Consider the following 21,068-nt stretch of genomic DNA (forward strand, 5'->3'; position numbering starts at 1 on the left):
ACATCTAAAGTAACCAAATAAATCCCTTTTATTCTAGTTTAGGGTCATACAAAAGAACCCCCATTACACTGCAGTGTAAGATGCATTGTGCAATGATAAAATGTTTCCCAAAAATAGAAAAATAGATAACATGTAAAAAGAAAAGGGAAACATAGTTTCCCAGTACTGACAGCCTTAAAGACTGGTCAGTTTCCCCATAACAATGAGCATAAGTGCAGTGGGGTGAAGCTGAAGGCTTCACTTCACTGGAAAATGTTCAAAAACAAAAGCAAAATATTTGGGGGTCCATAGAAATGGAGGGAAAGTTGCTAAAAAGATAAATCCTTCCTAACACTCGCCCCCTCAGACGAGGGAGAGGGGGAACTAATACACCCCTGAATGGGTCTCCTGTTCCAGTCGGTTACCCAGTTGGACAGGCGATAAGCATTGCAATGTTTGGGACCGGTCCTAGGCTCAATGGTGAAGTCAAAATCCTGAAACCTCACGGACCACCTGAGCACCTTTGGATTTTCTCCCATAATGTCCATCAATCACTTTAAAGGCCTTCCCATACTCCATAGACCATGAAACTAGTTCAGGCCTTCTGGAAGAAATGAGGGCAGTCAGAGGATCATCTATATGGCAATAGTCTGATACACAGTTCCTGTATTTCCCACAGAGGCCCATGAAAGTCTTCACTTTGGTTTGAGTAGTGGGGGTAACCGAGTTCTGTACCAACTTCATGCTCAAGGTCAGCCATTGAGTCCAATCCAATCTGGCACTTGGTTGCCTTCATAGAAAGGTAGGCCTGATGAAGGCCCTGCAACACAATCTGCAGATGTCATATTTGTTCCTCCCAGGTGGGGCTGAAGACTGCTTTCTCATCGAGAGATATGCTGCAGACATCATGTGTCTCATTCAGAACATATTTGATCATCATGTGGAAAGTGGCAGGTGCAGTCTCCAACTCAGAAAGCATTACCTTCTGGTAAAGTTCTGTAGTTGTCGAACCTGCAGTCTCTTCGTTGGCATTTGCTGACAGGGATACCTTGCCTTGCCATGCAGTGAGATCAAAAAGGCAAAAGTACTTGGAAGTACTTAGCTAGTCTGCCAATTGGGTTATATTTGGCAGATGGTGAACATCTGTCATGGTGACAGCATCCAGAGCTGTCAGCGCCCCCCTGGCTCTCCCATGAGGCTGCAGGAGCAGCGCTCACATCCTGCACTGAAGGCAAAGCCAGATGGGCTCTGTGATGAGAAAGCCACGTTTTTTGTGTATTTTGAGAGGCCAGCATTTTCTAGGCTAGCACCCGCCTTGGTATTTCCACTCTTCCTGGCAACATTGCCTTCCACCAGCTCTATTCTTTATTTTGCACTTCTACTTCACATGTGCCAGTCGGGATGCACTGATTGCAGTCCTTTGTGTGCTTTTCCATGATGGACGACTTCTGCAAACACCTTGGAGTGCATGATATGATATGATATGATATGGCATTTGTAACGCGCCTATACACAAGTCCTTCCCTTCACTGTTTTTCATTAATGGTAGCAGGTGCCCCTCTCCAGAAAGAACATGGCATGATAACCTCTTCAGTGGTTTTTTTCCCACTATGAGAGTTCACAGCCATCTGCTTTTTGCTCACTGTACCTTTCACAGATGGTAAATATCCATTTGCATATCAGTCTTTGTCCCACCCACAGGGGCAGTCCAGCATGGAAATGATATGGCAATTCCTTTCTGACCAAGAGTACCAACAACAACCCCATACACGTTTTTCAGTCTTGTTGGGCCTCATCAGTGAGGTGGAGCTGTGCCTCTCTGAGCACAGTGAGCAGGGAGTCCACGTCTGGGTTCCCCCAGGTAACTCAGGATGACCAGCCCCAAGTTCCTTGCAAAAAATGTTCATAAATGATAGCAGGTGCCCCTCTCCAGAAAGAACATGGCATGATAACCTGTTCAGTGGTTTTCTACACTGCCACAGTACCCATCGGCCAGTCTCCCCCTCTTTGGCCAATCATGGGAGCCGGAAGGTGACTGGAGAGGGTCCCCTGCAAAGGCCCACAACCAGGCCCCGATCCCAGCAACTACTCCTTTATTTCTTCTTCGGCAGCATTGGGACCTTCACCTGCACCCCCTGGCTCTCCCATGAGGCTACAGGAGCAGCACTCACACCCTCCACTGAAGGTAAGCCCAGATGGGTTCTCTGATGAGAAATCTATGTTTTCTGTGTATTAAGTGAGGCTAGCGTTTTCTAGGCTAGCACCGGACTGGGTTTTCCACTCTTCTTGGCATCTTTGCTTTCCACCAGTTCTATACTTTATTTTTCACTTTTAACTCACATGGCCAGTCCGGCTACACGGATTGCAGTCCTTTGTGTGATTTTCCATGATGGCTGCCTTCTGCAGACACCTCAGAGTGCCTGCCCTTCCCTACACTGCCACTGCATCCATTGGCCAGTCTTCACCTCTTTGGAACAATCATGGGAGCCGGAAGGCGACTGGAGACGGCCCCCTGCAAAGGCTCACAACCAATGCCCCTGTCTGAGCCTGTCGGGGTGTGAAGGAGCACCTCTCCTTATAAACCTTTTCCGAACTTTCAAAACCTTTGGTTTCATAAGAACTCCCACTCATCTTGGTAAGCTGCCATGAGGCACAATGTTCCATCCTTCTTGCCTGGACCCAAACCCTGCTTCTTTTACTGATGCATGCCTTTTCCCCTCTGCCCATCAATACCTTCCTATCAACCATCCTGTTTATTACAGAATCCTGGTGCAATGAAGTTGCTGCCGCACACTTTCACAATTTAGTCCTTGCAACTTCCTAATCAAGTGTGCAAATACAGGGCCATCTTAAGCACTTTTGGGGCCCTGGGCATGGACAATTTTGGCCCCCCCCTCCACCAAACCAAACGAATGAAGGGATCAAGAATAATGGTTGCACCCCCAACCCCCACCCGTTGCGCTCACAACCTATAGGTTGTTATGCTGTCTCGCAGCATAATAAGCACGTTTACTCCAATTAAGCCCCCTTACCTTCTTCATTCTTGCTCTAACCAGAATGAAAATCAAGTAGCATTTGAAGACCAACATTAGCAGTCTACAAATAGGTTACTGCTCTAGTACATACAGGATAATTGTTATCAATAACATCCAGGAAGGTGTGCAGCCTGTAGTATTAATGCAGGACCATATGTAAAAGGTACATGTCACCCATAATAGACAGAGAACTCACATTAGCTACCCCACAGAATGCAAAAGTGCTCATGCATGGACAGAGGAGACCAATTGGAAGAAAGAAGAATGCGAAACATACTGTAGCATGGATAGTGGATGCAAAATAGAAGCTACCAGAAAGGTGTCTTTATCCAGACAGATTGACATTAGAAGTGGGATATGGTTTTCAAATAGTGTTGCCATTAGATATCAAAGGAAAAAATGCCTGTGGTGTGCGACATAAATATGCTCACTATTAAAGTGGAAGCAACCCTATAGCCAGTGAAACCATGAATAAGTCTTTTATGAAGATCATACCATGAGAAGAAAATCACTCTGAAGGGCTGACAATTTTGAAAGGTTTAGGGACTGGCAATATAAAACTAAATGAGATGCCCAGGATCACACATTGGTTAAGGGCTGAAGGGGTGAAGCTGGGGTTTGTGCCAACACTGCAATTTCTGCATTCGAACACTTTCTTTTCCAGTTCTTACCATTAACTAAAACAATCTCATTTTATAAAAATGGACTTGGAATGCACACAAATCACATTACCAAACATGACCATTTTTAACAAAATATTATAGAAGGGTTTGATGCAAAATGGGAATGCTTCTAGCTTCATTCTCTCCATCATCAAGGGAAGTATAAAAGTACCAGCATACCAATCGATGTGATTTAACAAATGTAATCTGGGTTTGTCTTTTGTATGTTAAAGCTTTAAATACTTCCAAAACAATGGCTTGTGACATTTTCATTTATAAACGTGCATACAAACCTTTGACTTTTACCAAAAAGTTAACCGTTTTTTGTGTCAAAAAAGCAGACCTTGAAATATGCTTGCCTAAGGTCTGCAACATCTGGTCCGCTCTCTTCTGTCTACCACCCCTTCCACTCAAATGGTCTACATAAGAAGAAAGATCAAGTAATGGGCTAAACGATGCCAGAAGCATGTAAGAAGGCAAACCTCACAGAAGACAGCAAAGAAATGTAAGATATATGAGATGATTTGACCAGGATCCCTGTATCATCTGCTAACAAAGCCAGGATACAAGCATGAATGCTTTTGTTCCATAGTCTTGAATTTGGATACTTATTCACCTCTTGGACTAACAGTTGATGCCATTGTTGGAGGCGATTGCCTAGGTTTTACAACACCTCATCTGAACAAACTAATTTCTAGACCTTCACCATACGGATGACATATTAGTTTTTATAGCATTCCCTAACTGGTACAGGTACATTGCTGATACCAGCAGATTTTGTTCTGCAAAACCAAGTACATATGCATCCAGTTTTATACACTTCAGACATAGGAAAGGCTCCGCCAGCCTTGCTGGAATATGATATTCTAATTTTGCATATGAACACATAACTCTGCAATGGGTGCTTCACACATTGAGCTAACTTCTGAACCATTGTCGCACTCAATTTATCAATATGCATTTCACTGTTGCCTATTGCACATGATCAACATAATTCCCACAGGAAGGAAAGAATGCTATAGAGTTGTGCCGTAAGGAACACACAAACTATGTATACCATAGTTAACACAGAAAGCAATACATGATGAATTGATAAAGGCAGAATGTACTTGTCAAAACAGAAAGGCAATGGGTTTAAGGACTCAGCAGCACCCCATAAAATATCCTGATGTGTGCTATTTAAGATAAGACTGGTTAACAATGTAATCTTACTTCTTCAGAGCAGGCAGCCCTTTTGGGGCCCCCCTCCAAGGTGGAGGCCCTGGGCAAGTGCCCCTTTTGCCCTCCCATAAAGACGTCTCTGGGCAAATAGAAAGGGGGCAAGAGGAGGAGGGGTGGCCGTCATTGCCCAAACGTCATTAGAAATATCACATTTCCAAATGCCAAACTGGTATACACAGTCTCAGCTCTTAGGTTTCATGTTACATACATCCCAAAACTTTTATTTTCACCTGGTGCTGTGTTATAGACCCCCAGGCCACATGGGCTGTTTCTTACAAGGGCTGGATAGCTATTTGGGAGTGGAAGCTTTGCACTATCAAAATGTAATCAATTTGGGTGATTTTGATATATCGTGTAATGTTTCGGACAATCTCGAATACCTGCAACTCAAAGATATCTTGCTCTCCCACGGCCTCTCCTTACTGACTAAAGTCATATCTCATGTAGGAGGGTATTGTTTGGACGTAATTTTGTCCAGAGGTAAGACAATACATCATCAGGAAAACTTACCAGTATCATGGTCAGACCACATTTTGGTCAAATTTGCCATACCAAAAGAATGAATACAAAGTGGAAAAAAATATCACTAATTATAGTATCCAACTTACTCGCTAAAATAAGAAAATGGACACTATCAGCAGTTTAAATTTAATGCAAGGCTTCTTGGTTGGCTCGGCCAACCTAAGGTGTGAAGAACTTTACACTAGCTTTTCTACCTGCTTACAGTCAAATTGTGACAAACTAGCCCCTATTAGCTGCACACAAAAATCCAATTGCAGGAATAATCAAAGGTTCGATGAATCATTGAGGATGATGAAAAATGATTATCGTCGCAGGGAGAAATTATGGCTAAATTCTAGATCCTCGGTTGACTTATCGGAGGTAAAAGTAGGGCCAAAGCAGGCTGTTTGCAAAAACTTTAAATAGACCAAAGGCTCTATTTGAAATGGTCAAAAGCTAGCTATCCGCCTTATACCACTCTACGCCTCAATACTTCCTTATCTTTGGTCAATGATTTCAATATTTTCTTTACAGAAAAGATTGACCAGATTCAAGCCAATATAGAATTGGAAACATTATCTGAATCCAATGACTATCTGAATCCTAACCAGAGGGCTGGGTCAGATTCGACTTGCCTAAAGTTTGAATTCAAACCTGTGGAATTGGACCTGATTAGTAACCTCATGTCCAAATTAAAACCTACTGATCACAACTATGATTTAATTCCTGCTTTTTTTTAGCCAGGAGACATGTGGACATTTTAAGTGCACCTGTGCTGGCCATTGTAAAAGCCTCTTTAACACAGGGCTTTATTCCAAGGGAACCAAATAAGTCATTTATAACACCCCTATTAAAGAAAAATACATTAGACCCCAAGGTGCACTCAAACTATCATCCAATTGCAGGCTTACCATGGTTGGCTAACATTTTGGAAAAGATTGTTACAATTCAACTGCAGGATTTTTTGGAGGACAAGGGCATCCTGGACCAGTACCAATCTGGCTTTAGGCCAGGTCATGGGACCGAGATGGCACTATTAATAGTCTGGGATGACATTCTAAAGGTAGCCGATGAGGGTGACATTAGTATGTTGGTCATGCTAGACCTCTCGGCTGCCTTTGATGATTTTGATGATTTTGAATTACTCATCTCAAGACTTTCTGCCACGGCCCAAGCCTCCGAAGCTGCATTGAAATGGTTCACTCTTTTTTATACGATCGATTCCAACAGATTAATCTCTGATTTTTGAAAGTCAAATATGGAGTCCTTCAAGGCTCTTCATTATCACCACTGCTTTTTAATATCTACATTCGCCCTCTGTTGGAAATCTTCACCTAATTTGGTCTCTTCTATTCTTCATATGATGACGATATGCAGATTTATGTGCAGCTAAATGAACCCTTGGCAGCCATGCAGAAAGTACTTGCATGTGCTTGCAAAATCAAGAGCTCAATGGCTGCCAACAAGCTCCAGTTAAATCCAAAGAAAACTGAGATTAGCCTGTTTGGCCCTAAGAAGAAATTGGCTACAACCTTACCACTTGTGCCTTGCCCTGAACTCTTTGAGGCCTCTATATCTTTTGCCTCAAAAGTTAAAAATGTAGCTTGTACTTGGCAGGGAAATCTAAGTTGAAATCTGCAGGTTAACGAAACAGTGAAATCAGTATATTACCAACTTAGACTTTTAAAGCCTCTACTACCACCGATTCTACCCAAAGATCACCTATTGGTGTCTGGGGCCTTGGTTAATTCAAGGCTCGAATACTGTAATGAATTGCTTATGGGGGTCCCAAAAAAGCAGTTTCAGTGCTTACAGGTTGCACAGAACTCAGCTATTAGGCTGATTTTTTCTCTGTCATGCCGTTCACATATCACGCAACCTGGGAGAGACCTCCACTGGCTCCCTGTGCAACACAGGATTTTGTTCAAGACCCTCTGTTTGGTTTTCAGGTGTATACAAGGCAAGGCCCGAGATATTTGATTTAAAAAATGTTGACCTACTAACCTGAACGTTGCTTGCGTTCCTCTAACCAACCGTTCCTGGTTGTTCCACACTCAAATTCAGTTACATGGGGTGATCAATGCTTTTCTTAAGCAGGACCAAAAGCTTGGAATGCCCTACCAAATGAACTGCCTAATATAAAGACTCTGCTCGAATTGAGGAAAAGACTAAAAACCCACCTTTTCATCTAAAAAAGCCTTTGTTAATAGCTGGCCTCTATCTTGTCTGCTTTTTTTTCCATCTGTTCTCAGATGCATTATTGTTCTGCCCGGTCCCTTCTCGGGGTATACACCATATAAATGTATAAATACACACATACATACAACCACTACCAATAACATCACCATTTTATACATGCCTTAGAGTGCCCTATCTAAAGAAATTCGATTTTAGGTGTCCCTACATGTGTGCAACATATTTCGCAACCATTTTTGAAAAATCAAATAGTTTTTGTGCTTAGGGTGGTTTGTGTGAAAAATCGAATTTAGGTGTTCTTACATGTGTGCACCCATTTTCGTTTTTGTACTTAGGGAGCCTTGTGTGAAAAATCGAATTTAGGTGCTCTTACATGTGTGCACCCATTTTTGTTTTTCTGCTTAGAGTGCCTTGTGTGAAAAATCGAATTTAGGTGTTCTTATATGTGTGCACCCTTTTTAGTTTTTGTGCCTAGGGTGCCTTTAGAGTGGCATTCATTGGGTGAGACCTTCCTCCTATGCTCACTGCTTATTTTTCACTTACTTACAGAGTCCTTACTATGTGGCAGCCTTTTTGATGTTGCCCCTCTCTCCATGAGGTGTAGCTTTGCAAGTCTGTGTAATCATACCTATTTAACTCATATTCCTCCTGATATAGCCCCTCAAAACATGAGGTGAGGCTTTGCCAGTCTGTGTAATTGCACCTATTTAACTCATATGCTGCATGATGTAGCCCCCCGTAACATGAGGTGAGGCTCTGCCAGTCTGTGTAATCGTACCTATTTAACTCATATGCTGCCTGAGGTAGCCCCCACTAACATGAGGTGACGCTTTGCCAGTTTGTGTAATCGTACCTATTTGACTCATATGCTGCCCTGTGTAGCCCCCGTAACATGAGGTGAGGCTTTGCCATTTTGTGTAATCGTACCTATTTGACTCATATGCTGCCTGATGTAGCCCCCCGTAGCATGAGGTGAGGCTTTTCCAGTATGTGTACACACACCTTTTTATATCTGTAACATATGCTTATTCGTGCTCTTCACCAATGTACCATGCACTTTCTATAACTACTGCCTAGATGCCTGAGGGCTTTGGTGCGCTGCAATAAATGCAAAAATAAATAAAAAAATAAAATAAAGTGCATGCAGAATCGGAAGCTAGAGGTACCTGCAGTGCACACAGGCTCAATCACCCCATGGTCGTACAGTTCACTGATCTCCAACTGAATGTCAGATCCACTTGGCTCTGAACCATCACAACACCAATTTGTTGTAGGCCCAAAAACTCCAGTGACATAGTCATTCTCACAAAAACACCTAGGGCTCATTTGTGGGTGGACTCGCGGTCCAGAAAGCTTTCCAACCATTACAAATAAACCTGATGACACTATACAACAGTGACCAGAATTGATCTTTACAAGAGATCTCCCATTCCATCTTTGTCTCATAGACCTCACACACACACATACGGGCTGTCCCTATGTAGAAGAACACCCTGTCCCTGTCTACACACAAGGTCTCTCCCTAGGCTGCGAATGGTGTACCACCTATCTAACAGAGATAGCAGAGAAACTCTCCCTATCTAACCTTCTTTCATACAAGCATGACTTACAGTAAAAAAACTATCAATTAGGTCTTGACCGTGATTTTACAATGACAGAGTGTATGAATACCTGCCTCACTTCTCTCAGACTGCTGAAGGAAGTGAAACCCCTACAATTGATTTCTCCTGTGACCCCCATCATGGGCCAGCAAGAATGCATGTGAAACCACTCTTGAGTTATCCTGACAGCATGAACCACAAGGGGAATGTCATGCACCAACTGTAAGAGAAAGGACCTCACAACCTGAGCAACCACCAAACTCTCATGGTTTCCTCTGTTGGGCTCTGTTGGCTTACCCACCAGTAACCCACGTTCCTTATGTATCCTTTGCCTCACTGGAGGTTCACCTTACCACGGGAAGCAGATCTTTCTCTACAGGCCTAGTAAAGATGATTTCCTTTCTTGGCCCATACTAATCTACCCCCTAGGGATCTCCTTCACTACAAGCAAACTTGATAGCTCAGGAGTCCCATAAGATCCAAGATGTTCTAGCAGTCCCTCTTCCAAGATTGATTCAGAGACTTAGCCAACTACCACAACAGAAGTTGAAGGTCGGGGAGGGGGATTATTTCCCTTCCCTCTGCCTCTTTTCCTGACTTCTCCAGATTTGGGTTCCTCCTTCGGCTTAGGCTTCCCCCTAGATATGGCTAAGGCAGCCCAATCTTGAGACCTTGTGCTTGAAGGGCCTGGGAGTGTCTATCATGAACTAAGTCTTGAAGACTGATCTCACCCAGAACTCTTCTAGGAACCACTCTCCTAACATTGACAGATACCAAAACCATCTCACTATTCACAGCCCTAATGAGAGGCAATTCTGGGAAGTCAAGAGAGTGCCTCTCAGCCAACTGAGTAGACCCTACAGGATCTCTAGCTTGAGCCTGTGGATTTACCCCAAGGGAAGCTACTATGTTAGGACTGGGTCCAGTCTTCCTAAAAGTAGAGGCACGACACCTGCTACCTGAACACTATCCTCAGAGGAAAATGTACGTTGGGGAAGAACAGGTATGGAAGCAAAAGTTCCAGCATCGCTAGGGTCAAGGGAAACTAACACTACTTCAACTCTTCACATGTGGGGAAGGAATCCAAAGAGAAGGACACCCCTGTAAGAATCTCTTCTTCATCCTGAGAAAAGGACAGACTCATAGAGTGAGTGGACCCCAAAGGGTTTACCCTTACATTGTGTGTCCCCTTTACATGGTCACTGGATCTATAAGTGTAACAAGATTCACTGGACCTTGACACATAGGGAGGCTTAGAGTAACCACTCTCATGCTTGGGATTGTTAGTCCCACTAACATTTCTTGAGTCTTGTGACTTCCCCTTAAACTTTCTGTGGGTCTGATGGGATGACATTCTATCAGATCCCTTATCCCTTTTCTCCTTCTGCTTCTTCCCCTCCTCCTGCTTACCTGAAGCATGTGTGTCCTTATGGAACACTCTATGGGACACCCAGAAATCAGCTTCAATGGCCACTCACTTTGGATCTAACTCCTTAGAATGTGCCAAATGCTGCTTAAATTGAGGAAAACATGAAGCAAAAATGTGTTCAAGCATGACCAAATGGACCATGCCCTCAAAGGTGGTTACCTTGTAATCCTCAACGCAGCCACTCAAGTTTGTCATGTAAGACAGCCAAGTAACATTCTCCTTTTCTTTATGTTCTCTGAATATATTCAAGGATTGGACAGGAGTCTTTCCAAACGTTAAGATCAGAGCTTACTTCAATTTTGCAAAGTCTTTTCTGTCAGCTTTGATATTTCCATACTGGCACTGCAGCCACAGTGGGGTAGCCTGATGGGCAACTATGCAATCTTATCAGCATCACCCACCTCTTGCACCTCACAGGCATACTCAAAGGTTACAAGCCAATCCATGATAACATGATTCTCATCATACAGACTGAGCAGATATTTTGGGAATCTAGGATGAGAAGAGGACTTAGAAACATTACCAGATCCTCCAGAGTTACCTGTTGATGCCTGCAGCCTGGCAAGCTCCAGCTGTTTATCCCTCTCGTTCTGCCTTTCAACCCTATCAAATTCTAATCTGCCCATATTGTACTCAAACTCATTCTGCCTGAGTTTGAGCTTCTCCATCTTCAGCTCCCACAATAACTCAGCCTCAGAATTTGTAAGAGACAAATAAGTGGAACCATCCTCCTCCTCTCCCCTTTCTACAGTGGCAGAGGTGGTCAATGCATTGGTGCTGCTGTGCTTGGCCCCAGCATCACTATTGTCACGATTCACTGGAAGAGGAACACTCCTATTCTTTTCATGATCAAGAAATATATGCATGAGTTCAGCCTTGTTGCCAGGGACTGCCAAGCCTCTGTTGACACATAACGTTTTCAACTAATCAACTTTGTAACGACTCAGAGTGGTCAGTGACTGTTTCCATGATATATATTACAATAAGTGTCTGATATACTACAAGATAAGTCAAATTACAATGTTTTGTGTAAGTATTATCCAGATACTACACTAGTGGACAAAACTGGGGTACCGAAAACCCTATCCACACCACTGTACACCATTTTGTTAGACTGTAATTCTAACTCTGGCCTGGTGGACAGATGTACAAGAGGCCAACCTAGTTAGTGAACAGGGACAATTGTGGGAGCTATAGCTAAACCAATCAAGGTAGCATAGAGAGTGGTCTGGGCTTAGTCTCAGGAAGGGGTGAGACTGGATAAAGGGCCCACAATGAGTCCACAAGGTAAGCAATCAATGAGTACACTGGGACAAGTAGTTATAACAATACTATATTTATTCATGGCCAAGCAAACACCATACAAATGACTATAAGCAAGTAGTACTATCACCCAACACTCATTATAAAGTACATATATACAGTCCTATAGCAAGTGCAATAAAACCACAATACACCCAACCCACAATACTGAAAGGAAAGGTAATGGTTAGATGTGCATTGGAAGTCCACAAGAATACAACCCTAACTTTAGAAGTCCAACCCTAAGTTGACCTGGGACCTGTGCCCTAAAAGTTCACAAACTTCCAAGAAGTTTTGGGAGCTGAGAAAAAGTTAGGAGGAGGGTCTAGAGAATGGGAAGAAAGTTCCAAACGTCAGGTAAGGATGTATTCTAGTAAATAAAACTGTCGCAAGCTTTTGGAGGGCTTTCGGCAACAGGTTTTGCCAAAGCCAAACAAATGCAATACTAAAAGTGTAACAACACGTTTACAGGTGGAGATAGGGAGCGGGTAGGTATTGCTATAACTCACCCCCCGTATTCTGGTTTCTCTTCAGACTTGGCAGGTCATCAGAATGTCATCATAGTTAGTTGTCAAATGTGATATGGCTAATGAAAAGTATTGTAAAAATAGTAAAAATGCAACGTCTGCCACCGGCATGTCTTTGGGCCCATCTGAGGTAACAAAACAAATCCATTTGAGTGTAGTCTACGGTCAAACTAAAGAAACCCCATTGCACTGCATTGTAAAATGCATTGTGCAAAGATAAAAGGTTACCCAAAAAATAGATAACCTGTCAAAAGAAAAGGCAAACATAGTTTCTCAGTACTGACAGCCTTAAGGACTGCTCAGTTTCCCCATAACAATGGGCAACAGTGGAGTGAAGCTGAAGTTTGCAGTTTCGGTATTTTGAAATTAATTGCAGTGTTGTTTTCTTCAATTCTATAAGTGGTGAACAAATCTCACCTTTTGCTCTGTGATTTACATGGTGGTACCAACATTGGGGTTTAAGAAGCACATTGAAGTCAGAATAATGGCATGGGAATATAGGTTAAGATAGCAGAACCTGAACATGCAAGGCTGTATTTTACATAATATTAGAATATCATTCATATGAGCCATTGACTGTCATTAAATGTAATTACTGGAGCATTTCATGCTACTCTTGGTATATTATGGCAGCACAATGACATATAAGACTGTACCTTACATATAGGGACTCTGACCGATCTATGAGGCACTACCTAGTTTATATTGTAATACTAGGGAATGTTTGGTGTAGCCGTGACTTCTTATGTCTATTATTGTAGCTTTATCTGGCATAGGATGGGATTACTTCAAAAACTGACGTTGCACTTTATCTGTGATGGCTGCACTTCGACATGAGCTACTGTACCTTACCTATGCTGCAGACTGACCGCACTTACCATATGAGGCATTTTCTAACATAAAATGGAAGCCATTGGATATTTAACACTGAACTTGGAATATTAGGGTATTACCTGGACGGACATATGAGGCACATCAAGAAAACACCTGGTATTTGAGGCAATAACTGACAGCAGTGTCCATATATGAGACTACAGTCAGCATAGTATGCAGCACTTAGAAATGTGATGCTCTTTATAGCTGGTGATGGACTCCTGAACATTGAGTAATACAGCCATATCATACCCAGTCATAAGGAAGCGTTCAGTGAACAATTCACAGATTTTGAGAAGCTGGAATCCTGTGTGATGTTTACGTCAAACCTTTTCATGGAAGTTGATGTTGGTGAACATTTGGAACAAATCAGCGAGTTGATGAACCTTGACTGTTTCACAATGGAACTGGAGCTTGTATGCCTTCAAGTCTGCCTAGCAGTTTGGTGTACATATTTGGACAAATGCATATGGCAATTACTATTTCACCCACACTTTTGCTCAAAATAAACACGGGGTGATTTAGCAGTGGGGTTTTCAGACCCCCCCCCCAACCCACACTTTAGCCTGTGTTGGGGAAGCTGGACAGTAATCATTTGGATGATTTGAGAATTTTGGATTTCAGAGTGCCCACCCCCACTTAAAGGCCTGTGTTGGGGAAGATGGTCACCAAAAATTGGGATGATTTGAGAATGTTTGATTTTGGACACCCTTCGGCTTAAAGGTCTGTGTTGGGGAAGCTGACAGTTTAAGAATTTCTTGAAGTTTTAGTTTAGGGACAAAACACCCCTATTCCTAAAAGAAGTCAGGGTTAACAGGCAAATAGGATTACCCAATTACATTACAGTCTATAGTTTCCAGCGCACACTGGAAACTATAGACTAATGAGCTTTTGTTAATTTTTGAATCTTAACAAAAATCACCCTGTGATGTTCCACCAAGGGGAATTAATTAAATTACATTAAATTAAATAGGCTAAGGATATATACAGTTCTTACCCCCCCCCCACACTCATTATAAAGGGAAAAGATTTAAGGCTAGCAGATTCCCCCACCTTTTGGTAACAAAGGGCTCAAGTCTACTTACATTGAAAACCTCTGTTTAAAGTTTAGGAAATCCAGCTGCATTTTATGACCCTCTGGAAAGATAGGGCAGTGGTCTGGTCACTCCACTCTCAAGGATGGCCCCCAGCTCTCCACCATGGGACACTGTCCGCTTTTAGGCCTTGCCAGCAATAGGCAACCCCACCCAGTGGCAATCTCTGCTAAATCTCCTTTTGGTGTTTCCTTGTGGCTGTCAGATGGTATGTTTTAGCATCTCTATTAACAATGGTCATTCTAGGAGCTCTTTCTTTCACAGTGCATCCACTTTATATGGCAGTGATGCCACCATCAAGTTTACAATCTGGGGCAGCTCCCTGCAAGAGTTCTCACACCCAGGATTGGACTGTTACCCCTCTATCTCCTCCCAAAGCCAGCCCCTCTCTAAGGATTGGTTTAAGAGTCTGGAACAGACATATGGCAACTTCCGTTTGAAATCCCCTTTTGTTTCTATGTCTGCTATTTGGGCAAAACATAGTTTTGTAGCAGAACTTCATAATTTTACTAGTAACTGTCATAATGTACAAATATTCCGCTTCAGCTACTCATGGGGAATTTAATAAAACGACAGCCATTTCCGCATCATGTTGCACAGCTGTGTGACAATTTTCTGTCATTTACACAAAAGGCATAACAATTATGAATACACAATTTACTTTCCACATTCCTAATTTTAACCTCCACCAGTTCACCAACTCTTAAATTCGGGAAATTTTCAGGTCAGCCAGAAACCCATTTTAGATGGCCATTACAGTTCCATAAGTGACAGGTGGAGGAATGTTATTTCCACAAAATCGTGCAGAAATTATCTAAGAAATGACACAGAAATCAAAGCAATATGACTTGTGGTTGCTGGAAAATTGGCCTTAGTCATAATAGTCCTTTTAAATTAAAAGTAAATCTTTATGTTAATGCATATAGGAACTCTGCTTTCTCCAAGCCATTTGCCTCCCTCAGCCAGCCTGTGACCAGAGTTTTTATTAGTCTCTTTGTTGTTTGAAGTTGGTTGTTTGAGGTTTGTGGCTGCAGATTGTAAATGGGGGATGCATTTGCTACACAGAGATCTCCCACTGCAGCTAATGAGCTGGGATGGCCCTGTGATGTCACGAGGCATGTCCTCTTATCTGAGGGAGACCATCATTCTGATCTGAAAGGCTTCTTTTTCTTGTATTTCTTTCAAAGTTTCAGCTTCCCTTATTATAGCCCCTGTTTTCACACCTCCCCCTACATTCCAGTCATGCACCAGCCAGGGCCAATTGTCCTGCAGAGACAGCAAGACTAGAGAAAGTTTATTTTCCAACACCATTCAGGCAGGAGACATTTTATTGCAGTTCTAAACAGTTGGGATACACAAACCAGGCTGGGAGTCAGGGAAGCCACTAGTGAATTTTACCCATTGTCCTTGACTGAATTAAACTCACATACTGCATGTTCTAACATCTGCTTTTATTCTTTGACACAAGTGTGTTTTACTGATCAGAGTTCACGTTCCTTTTGCGCTGAAAGTGCAGGGCTGTTTCCTTCTGTCATCAACAAAATACACTTTTAATTACTTTCTGTTCATTTTTCTGCTGAAAAGTACATCTGAACTGTCACAGCGCATCCCCTTTTGGTGGGTGACCGATTCAGTGGAAAAATTGCCCTGTTTATTTCTCAGCCTGCAATATGATGTGCTTTTGCCATCTGCACTCAGATTACATTTTTGTTTTAGCTTTCTCTGGATTTCCCTTGCAGAAAGACAACCACCTTGTCTGCCTAAATAGGCCCAATTTTTCTGTGTGCAGGTTTCTGAATGCTGGCAGGTCAGTTTCCTAGTGGGCCCTTCAGTTCTGTTGCTTTGGGGCCTTTGATTACACCCACATGCCCCCACCACCTGTTCTTCCAGCATTCTTTGGTGGGGAAGAGCAGGGCAGAGTGGGGTTTCAACCGAAGTCCCCTTTTCTTTTTCTTATATTTTTGTTTTTGTTGGGGCCTGTCTGTCTAAATTTACTTCATTAAGGAGTGGGCACTCCAGCCTCTCCTTCCATCTCTGGGTTGGGGTATGTAGAACGGCACCCTGCTTTCTTACTTCATTAGGCAATGGGCACTTCAGCCTCCCTTTCCATCTTTCGGTTGGGGTGTAGCATGGCACCACCTTTATTCTTTCCTTCCAGGGTCTCTAGGGTTCTCTCCAAACTCCCCTCTTGCCTCCAGGCTGGAAGTTAAGGAAGTTAGTTATCTAACAATAGAAAGAAAAATAGGTTCAGTACTTTTTAAATACTACATTTCCCCATAAAATGGACATGTCATTTGAGAGAAAATATTTACATAGAAATAGACATCAATGTGAGACTTCCATTTCGAAAGAGGAAAACATTTTACATCATGTAAAATAAAACACGATTATTAATGTGATAGTCTATAAGGCAGATTTTATACTGTGTTTCTATATGATATTAATCACCTGAATTGCTTTTATATGAATAATTTTAAAATGTTCATAGGAGTATAAGTTCAACTGTATTTTTGTATATGTTAGTGCGAAAAGGTTGCTAGTCATCGAAAACGCACTTTAAATAAATTAAAAAAATAGGAAAACATTACATACAACTATACACAATATTTTAGGTCATCAATTTTGCACATTTTATTATTTTCTTTTTTTTTTACATTTCCAATTAATATTAATTAAAATAATCACCTGTGGACACCTCCATCCATGGTTTTCACTCCCTCGATGGTTCCTCTGCTCGATTTCATTTGGCTCCTCAATCTGTCGTAAAGCGTGTCTGGGATGACAGCTTTTCAATTGATTGATGTGGACCCATTTTTCTTCTGTCTGTTCTCCTTTTGGGTTACATATCTTGTAGGCAACATGTGATACAATTTCAAAGGCATCACGGCGAGATGGAAGGAATTTTCGCTCCTTGACCTGATTCCTTTGAAAATTGTACAGGTAAACCTTGCCACCTAATTCATATTCTTTCTTGGTGGTCTTTACATCATAATCAGTCTTCATTCCTTCAGCCAAATTTTCTAAAATGCTCTCAGCATAAGCAAAAAAGTGCTGGAGGTGCTTCCTGAAATTTTCAATATACTCATGAGTAGTGTACACATTTATCAGGATTTGCACCTGAGTTCTGTAGAGCAGATGCTGAGGTAACACAATTTTCTCTCCATTCATGAGCTGAAATGGAGACATCTTTGTTGTGGAAGATGGTGTAGACCTAATAGCCATCAGGACAAGCAGTAATTGGATATCCCAGTTGGGTCCAGAGTCTGCCACAAACTTCTTTAAGATACTCACAATTGTTTTGTTGTATCTCTCTGAACCCTCGCTTGAGGCCTACGGTAGGCAATGTGTTATTTTCTTTTTACCCCTAGAATCTCCTGCATCTTTGCCACCACCTCACTGGTAAAATGACTTCCTCGATCTGACTTAATCCTTTGCGGGAGGCCTAAATGAGAGAAGATGTGATTGATCATTAGTGCAGCACCTGTTTCCGCCTTACAGTTCAGGGTTGGAAGACATTCTACCAACTTTGTGAACAAGCATGTTACAGTCTACATGTACTTGTTTCCTCTAGAGGAGCGAATCATTGGCCCAATAAATTCGACTTGTAAATCTCACCAAGGCAGTGTCATTCCCCTTTTTTTGTAAGGGAGCTCTGTGTGTGAGTGAACTGGGTTGAAATTGAACACACACAAGACACCCCTTTAGGCAACTGTCAAGGACCTGGCCCATGTGTGGCCAGTAGGCAAACATGCACCAGATTTTTAATGTCAGGTGAAACCCTCTATAACCGGCATTGGCCGTGTCAAAGGCGTGGTTCAACATCAGGCTTCAGAATGAGTTAGGTACCCCCCACTGGTCACAGCCAGATATGGCTCTCCTTACCAACAAACCGTCTTACATCCAGAGCATCTTGGAAAACTTCATCAACACCTGGAGATCCTCGTTACCGGTATAATACGACGCTGTTAGAGGAAAACTCACGGGGTCTACAATGTGTTGATAGCATTTTACAATGATCAGGTCCTATTTCTATGCAGGGATCAAATCTGCCTCTGGGGTATATTTACTCTACTGGACAGTTGAGAGTTCACTATTCGCACATGTTTGTGACCTGGTGACAGCAGCAACTTGGATTTCCCCCAGTAGGGATTCTGTTTCTATGAAATCCCACTGCAGGGCTACGGTTTTCGCCATCTGGTCATCCAGGTAATTCCCAGTCTTATCTGGCCCCTCTATTTTTGAATGACCTCTTATCTTCTTCTAATAGATGGTCATCTCATTGGAGTTCACCAGATTGTCCATTGACTGGATCATTTTGGCATGCTTTAAGGGTTTATTGTTGGCACAAGACATGCCTCGATTCTGCCAGTTGATCAAGTGCTCCACAAACCCATTCCTGATATAATCAGAGTCAGTGATGATGACCAGTTCATTGAGTTGGTGGTGCACTGCAGTGAGGATGGCTTGATGAACGGCCATCAACTCTGCAACCTGTCTAATTCGGGGTCCTATTTTGTAACCAGCAGAGGGTTCTTGGGTATCATTTGCCCAGGCATTCCCAATGCCAACCACCAGTTCTTATCCCCGTTGTTATTGACATGGTAGGAACACCCATTCACATGAAATGTGGGTACCCCCGGACACACATCTTCTTCATAGACCTTGTTTGGGGAAGTTAAGTATTCCTCCAGGTTGTTGTTGTTCATTAGACTTTCGTCCTCAAGACAATTTTCTTGAACGCAATCATGCAAGTCCGCCAACCCTTGCACTAGGGGACTCTTCTTGTTTTAGCCATGTCTGACCTCCACAGGAAAACCTTTCCTGGATAGAATACAGGACGTAATTCTGGAATTAGTAATGGTCCCCGCCCCGATTCTGTCACTTTGGAGATATTGCAAGGGTTGGTGAGGAGTCTCGACAATGATATGCTCCCCCTGGATGAATGGGCAGTAATTTTTCAATGCCCATACCGTTTCCAGGAGTACCTTCTCACAGTCATTGAATTTTTCCTCCACAGTGGACAAAGTCTTCCTCGTGTATGAAATGAATTTGTTGACCTTGTCATGTCTTTGATACAACACCCCTGTTAGGCAGGTATCTGAGAATCCGTCTCCAGGAAGAACTTCTTGTTCTTTATGGGGTAAGCCAAACAAGGAGCCTGGGAAAGGCTTAGTTTCAGTTGTTTAACTTCCTCGGCTTGTTCCGGAACCCACTTCCACTTGACTCTGGTCCTTAATAAATGGGCCAAGGGTCAATTGACCTCTGCATAGTCTTCATTGAACGTCTGACTATAATTAGTGAGTCCAAGAAGGCTTCTTAATTCTTGCAGAGTAGTAGGGTGTTTTAATTTCATTAAGGCTGCAACCTTTTTTTGCCTGGGAATTAAGACCTTCATGGGTGATCTCGTACCATAAGAAGTTCACTTGAGTCTTACACCACTGGGCCTTCTGAAAGGAAAGTTTTGCTCTGGCTTTCTGCAACTGTGTTAGAGCATATCAGATTTCTGCTTTATGTTCCTCCACAGTTGAGCTATTGATCAGAACATCATCCACATAGGCCAGGTTTCCCCTTTCACCCAAGTTGGGCATGGGTTTATGTACAAAGATGTTGAACTCATTGCTGGAGTTTATGCATCCAAAGGGGGTTCGGGTGCTTGTGTACTGCCGCCCAAAGGTAAAGGCAACCTTATACGGGTCTTCCCTATGCACGGGTACTGTCCAGTAACTGTTGGTCAGGTCAAGGGCGGTGTAGTGACTCCATGAACGTGAGAGGTAACCATTATTGTTTGACAAATACTGGAGCCATCTCGGGGTCTGTGGGAATGGTGGTTGAATGAATGGATGTGCATCCACAGTCATATGAGTCCACTGTAAATATATCTTGGAATTCCAGGAAGACCTGTTTCAGCTTTTCTCTTTGCTCCAAGGTCTCACAGGCATCAGCAAGATTGATTCTTTTCTTGACCATCTGCTTGAAACCTGGAAAGACCTCAGGCTTGTCAATTTCAACGGTATCCTCCTGTTGGGTGAAGAGATCTATTTTGATGGTGTTGACCTGGACAGTAGGTTACAGGGATTTGAGGTAGTGGTCCTTGACTCTGAACACTACCTCCTCCCTCCTAATGTCACAGTTCACCTCTTCCACCCTGTAGGGGCAGGAAGAGTACACCATGAAATTCCCCCCATGGCTAGTAAAAATCTTTTCTGTAGGAATACCTTCAGTGATGTTGAAAAAGTTGTTTGAGATTGGTCCCATAATATCATTACCTAAATCAATAGAATAATGTTGGGCATCAACCACCATTCCAATAAAGGTCTCTGCGCCCAAAGTGATACTTTGTCAATTTTATCCACCAATATTTGAATGTTGTTGTGTTCTCGGTTTACTAGAGGTGTCAGATTTAAATACAAAACTTGTTGTTGGAGATGGCAATTTAAATTTATATAGGTGTCCTGATGTTTGAGTTTCTGTCCTTGCTTCATTTTGAGGGGAACAGTGAAATGTTGCACCTGTCCTGGGATGGTAACCTATTCTCACACTTAAACTTCAATGGCATAAGGCAGCCATTGAGCTGACCAAAATGCTTTTTTTATTGTTATCAAAGCCCCTGGTGTTACCCCCTTTTTGGGACCAAACTTTATCATTAAT

The sequence above is a fragment of the Ambystoma mexicanum genome, chromosome 8 (genome assembly GCF_040938575.1).
Source record: "Ambystoma mexicanum isolate Mex_15411 chromosome 8, UKY_AmexF1_1, whole genome shotgun sequence".
Lineage (NCBI taxonomy): Eukaryota > Metazoa > Chordata > Amphibia > Caudata > Ambystomatidae > Ambystoma > Ambystoma mexicanum.